Source organism: Aplidium turbinatum, chromosome 9 (genome assembly GCF_918807975.1).
Source record: "Aplidium turbinatum chromosome 9, kaAplTurb1.1, whole genome shotgun sequence".
In the NCBI taxonomy this organism is placed as follows: domain Eukaryota; kingdom Metazoa; phylum Chordata; class Ascidiacea; order Aplousobranchia; family Polyclinidae; genus Aplidium; species Aplidium turbinatum.
The window spans coordinates 4,036,569-4,043,005 of NC_137480.1; positions in this window are offsets into that span (position 1 = coordinate 4,036,569).

The window sequence follows — 6,437 nt, forward strand, 5'->3', positions numbered from 1 at the left end:
ACTGGGACACATTGTTAGGAGAAGTGGGACACCTTGGGGTGAAATGGGCATTACAAAGAATGCACACTAATTTTGCTGTTGAAAGTTGTCTTTTGGTTTTATTACAGTAATAACAAACTCAAATAACGAAAATGATGATAACAGTTAGCATCACACTATAGAAATGCAATGTTTCAAACATGTTTGTGAAAAAATATCTTCAATCTTTCAACAAATATCAAGATCTCCAAACTTGAAGGCAAATACTATGCTGTCCTTGGTAGTCTACGAAGTTTTGTTCCTTTCAAAGATGACTTTTGAAGAATGGGGAAATATAATAATATCAAGTGGAGAAATAGGGTGGGAGTCAGGGACTTGCGGATGAACAAATTTGTTGTTGAATTTACTAGTTTACCTTAAAAAGTTAACCATCACCTCTTCATCTTCAGTAGATGTTTCCTCAACTTGAGCCACATATAATAAAGGATTGAGAGCCTTTTCCATTTTAAATTCTACAAGAATATATCACCCCATTTGCAATGCATTTGGATCCACACCTCCTAAATAAATTGGATCTAAAAATTCATCTTCACTTTTCTCAAGTTTGTCATCTTTGCTATCCGCCATGACCGTCACAACATTGTCATCATCTGAGCTTTCATCACAAGCGATGTGTTTCTTTTTTGTAGACGTTTAAGCGACACTGCAGAGTTAGACTTTTTCCTGTGTCTTTTCTCAAGATCTAACCCTACGATGAGAACTAGCACTACTATCGGGGAGAACTAGGACAGCCTGTCCCAGTTCTCCTGCAAGATGTTTTTAGGCCATTTTGTAGTTCTACCATTTGTGTTGCAAAAGGATGACTTCTTTACTACCATCAATGCAAGCTGATACCTGAAGCAACAAAACCCATTCACTAAAACTAATATACCTTTATTATTCGAGCACTATTACAAAATAATGCCAAGCCTAAAAAATAACTTTTATCACTCAAAAACTACTTACAGCCACTAAAGTTGAATAGCCTAGTTGCTACAACAATGGTCTCAACTGCACACAAGTGAAAGGAAACTGATGTTTACAGGGTTCGATCTTAACGCTAGTCCGCTAGCCAATGGCTAGTGAAAATTTCTGCGGACTAGTAGAAATGTTGCAGTACTAGTCCAATTGGCTAGTGAAAATATTTGCCGGTGAAAAGTTTTGGTTTACAAAATGGCGATTGGTGACGTCACTCTGAAATACTGCAAAAATTTGCTTGCCAGGGGCAAAATTGCACAAAGAATGCTGCAAAGTCAGTCAACTGAGCACGTGACTACTTTTTTCTCGCAACTTGGCTAGACACAACAATATTTTATTTGACTTTTATTTCATTTTTTCCCTCTTCTTTGGATTGCTACCTTGTCATAGTTGAAGAGGTCGTGTGCCTCCGTGAACTAAACAGTTATGCTGACCCAACAAGCCAGACAGGTTTGACGGTAAAGGCCTGAAGCAAACGCAATCCATCCAATAGTCCACTTCTTTTGACAGTGAACGAATATTATGTATTGTACCACCCTGGCGAGTGGCGTGTCATCTCGTACTACAGATACACACAATGTAATATTAAAACATATATAAATAAATACCGGTATTAAGCACACAGCATGCCACATTTATTTTTTATGTTTTAAAATTGCACTGTTTGCGTCTGTAGTACGAGAAGGTGTTTTTGTGCGTATTGTTGCTCTCTTGTCCGTACTGAAATCTGAAAGCCTTTACTTTAGTTAGTTTCAGTCTAAGCCAAAACACTTATCTTAATACGTCATCAGACAAGTGAAAAGTCAGTAAACTGGTAGGACTAGTGAAAAATCGTGCGGGCTAGTGAAAACGGGGAGCAACTAGTCCGGTAGCCTAGTGAAAAAAAAGTTAAGATCGACCCCTACGTGATCGTCAGCATGACTGGATGTAAAACGCAAGAAATATTGCAGGTGTCCCAGTTGTAACGCGTCCCAATTATCCCCACACTCCCCTATTCTTATCTTTTTTATGAAAGCAGAAAAATTTGTGGTGCTGCAGCACCATTAGTCCACTGTATGCAGTGTATACTAGTGATTGCTTGCTTACTTAAATATTTTTAACTTACTGTAGGCCTAATCAAAATTAAACTAGAAGTTGATTTGGATATTATTAACAAATTAGTACCGGTAATTAATTGCAAAAAGTAGCCTATACCTATGATTTGTATAGGCCATTTGCCCTTTATCCTCTCCCCTAAATACGCTACTGCCACTGCCCACTGGGCGCTCATGCTCAATTATGTTTATATGACAAATAAACTGATTGATGATACATTTTGATTGATGTGATTACAATTTTCGTTCCCACTTCCCGAACGAATTCTCGCGTTAAAACTACAAGCAACTGTTTTTCTTTAGGGTATTACCCTTTTATGAAACAATAATAATAAATTTCTAATATTGATAGGTTTTTAAATAACAGCTCTATTTGATGAACTTTGCTCTGCTTGGCTAGTTTACTTTGCATTGAGTGCTTTTTTCAACTGGTAATAGTATTTATTGTTTAATATGTATTGGAAGCAAACTATGGGTTAACTTTTTGTGCAGGGATATATAAAAGCATTTTGATTTCCCTGTTTTCATGTTTTAGTTTTCATCGTTTTTGAGTGGGGTAGCCTATTATAATAATTTACTTTGCACTGCTATATGGACTGCCTTGTCACATCAATATCAGTAACCTAGCTTCAAATACTTTGTCACATAACTTTTCCTACTGCTGTTGCTATCTGTTGCTAAAGACCACAAATAGGCTGAGAGTTGAAGACTTAAGCAACCTTGCGCCATTTCTAGAGTTACCCCTTGCATTATAATAATTTATTTGCATCAGACAAAGCTGTCCATATCCAAAACAAAACAACAAAATAATACACAAACTGCAAATGCACAAATAACGAACAACAACAACGAAATAACATCAAAAAATAACAAAATAATACACAAACTGCAAATGCACAAAATCTCAATAAATAGGCTATCTACTGTTACAAGTTTACAGACAATGGTACGGTAGCGTTACAAGTTAGAAGAACTGAAAGTATTGAGAACGATAAAAACAATCAGATGACATGGCAGCCATCAAAACTAGTTAATAGCATACATAGAATTATTATAATGAAGACGGTAATTTGATATACGATGGCAATCAGACCTCATCAGGGAGGCAACAATAGAGTTAGACGATACTTCGCATCTTCCAACAAAAGAAAAAACATATTTACGAAGTAATGCATCAAAGCTAGGCATTAAAAATGTAGTCCCTCAGATTCAGTTTCAATTATCTCACCAATATGTAGCCTATGCCTATCGTCATGAACAAAACGAAATTACTTTTGGTTTTACAGTTGTTTGTAACCGGGAAGGGAGAGGCGCAGAACATATAATTATTGTTAAAGATCTATCATATAAAACGGATAAATTTTGCATAATATTTATTCGCTCAAAATGTGTTCATTTAAAGCTCAGTTCATGATTAGGTAGGATAGGATGGACTGAATCTATCCAACATTATTATTTTCTTGACAAAACTGCGAAATCAAAACTGCGTATTTAAAAAAGGGAAAGCAGAAGACTGCAGTAATTATCGACCTATCAGTTTATTACCATCAATTTCAAAAGTACTTGAGAAAATAATGTACAATAGAATATACAATTTTCTAGAAGGCAATAACTTCTTCTATGGTCAGCAGTTTGGTTTCAGATAAAATCACTCAACAAGTCATGCAGCATTACATCTTGTTGATAAAATTTCAAATGCAATTGAAAGAAAAGAAACAACACTAGGTATATTTTTGGACCTGTCCAAAGCATTTGATACTATCGATCACCACATTCTGCTAAACAAACTTTACTATTTTGGTATTAGGGGTATAGCCCATGACTGGTTCAGAAGTTAATTACAAAACAGATTTCAAGTTGTAGAAGTATCTCACTCAATGTCTGCTAAAAGAGAAATATGTTATGGAGTACCACAAGGATCGATCCTTGGACCACTATTATTTTTAATCTATGTTAATGATTTTTCGACATGTTTAGTAGCCTACACTCTGAATCTATAATGTTTGCTGACGATACCAATTTATTCTTTTGCAGTAAAAATTATGATAAACTTTTCGAAATGGCGAATGAGGAAATGACAGGAGTAACAAATTGGTTAGCAGCAAATAAGTTATCACTAAATGTAAAAAAAACAAAATACATGTTATTCAATAATACAAATAAACTTTCAAACCTCTCTTAAACGCTGTCTATATGCAATCAACCCATTGAACGTGTCAACACTATTAGTTTTCTGGGCATTTTGCTGAGCGAAGACTTGTCATGGAAACCCCACATGCTATCTTTACTGCAAAAACTTCGCAAAAACTTTGGAGTTATCTGCAAGGTTAAGCCCTACCTAAACACCAACAATTTGATTTGCCTTTATCCTTCCTTAATTGAAAGCAATCTCCGGTATTGCATAAGTGTATGGAAGCATGGTCATGTAACTGTTTTAAAAAAGGTTCAAAAGATTTGCAACAAATTTATAAAAATGATTGCAAAACATGAATCAAATCACTCTGAATCCCATAATTTTTTCACAATTGACGAACTATACACAATAGAAACTGCAAAATTTATGTTCAAACTCAAACACAATCACTTACCCCAATGCTTCAATTCTCTATTTCAACTTATTAATAACAATTTACACTCAATATCAACCAGAAGCAACAATCACTTTTTCCTCCCCTACTTCTCCAAAAGCTTGACTCAACAATCCGTTCAGTTTAGTGGAGTTAAAGTGTGGAACCATCTCCCGAAAACCATCACTGAAATTGAAACCTTTTCAATATTTTGCAGTACCGGTAACTTGAAAAAGCACTTGCGTTTTGAAAATTAACCTCTAACAACCTATGCTGTAACTCTTTAATTATCTGACTGTATTATTGATTGTTTGTTTGTTTGTTTTTCATATCTTTACCTTGCATTGCGGGAAAGCGGACTTGAGCGCTATGCATCGGTGTATGCCTTCCGACGTACACCTGACCCACGCTGCAGCCGACGGCAATGTCTGTTTCCGGTTGTCTACTCTACTTATTACTGAAATTTAGTACTACCCATTACTCGAAATCGATCACTGGGTAGAGGCAATTATCGTAAAGTTTCTTGCCCAGAGAAACAACAGCAAGTGCGGGTGGCTGGAGTCGAACATGCAGGCTCTCGACTGCGAGCCCAACGCGCTAACCACTCGGCAACTGCACCATATCCTGGTATAGCATGCCTTTCCAAATGCCACTTTTGTAAATTTATCCTACATATCATATATTACTATATTATACATTAACATATCTTACTATACGTATATTTTATACATTACACCCGACCGGATAAGGATGATGATTAGCCTACTATCTTTACTCTTCCATGAATAAGCTACTATACCATTTTGTATAATTTAATATTTGCCAGATAACAATAAGTTATATCACTATGTTACTACCAGCTTGCATCTAACTATTCCCTGATTATTATAAGCTATTATGTTCGTTCAGAGGATCGCTTGACTTTTCGTAAGATTATTATTTAGGTTGGTTTGGAAAAGATGCTTGAAACAACTCAGACACTACATCCTTCATCGGCACTACCAAACAATCTCCACCTCTCATTAGCGATACCAAAAACACTTCATCCCTCATTGACGCTATAAAAGATGATTCAACTCTTATTAGAAATACCAAAAACACGCTGCTATATCATCATGCTTCTTATGCTCTCACATGCGCAGGAAATTAATTTAAAAAACAAAGCTTTTTTAACTATTTCATCTTGATAATGAGCTGCCATATTATCTATTTGTTCTGCAATATATAGGCTACTTAATATCGTTGCTGCGAACACTTTACTTCTGTATGAAATCTGTAAATAGTCCTTGTTTTGATAGTCCGTTACGTAATTTCAATATGTGTGTGTAACTGTGTATATTAGTTTGTTTTTGTGATGTTGGATTCAGTCGTGTTCTCATTGCTTTAAGAATTGGCGCTCCAGTTGTTCCAGGAACGAGGAGGCGACTGATTCTTAACTAATTCATCAACTTATTTTGAAGTATCAGGTTTGGTGGCCGTGCTTAACTATATTTATTGATGCATATACCGCAATAGTAGATCCTTTCATGCACGTCTTAAACCATTAAGGTTTTGCCACCTTTTCCTTTTGTTAGTTTTGTTACTGTATTTCTTTTTCACAATATCATTTCTTTTGCATTCTGACAAAGAATTAAATTGAATTAAATAGTCAGACTCAAAACACTGCAGTTTAAAACTGTCGGAAGACCCATAGATCTTTAGCCTTTCTTGGTAACACCTATCTAAGTGCTAGTTTTAGGGAAAAGTTTTGTGAACCCCTTTTCTAATTTATCGATTTGAA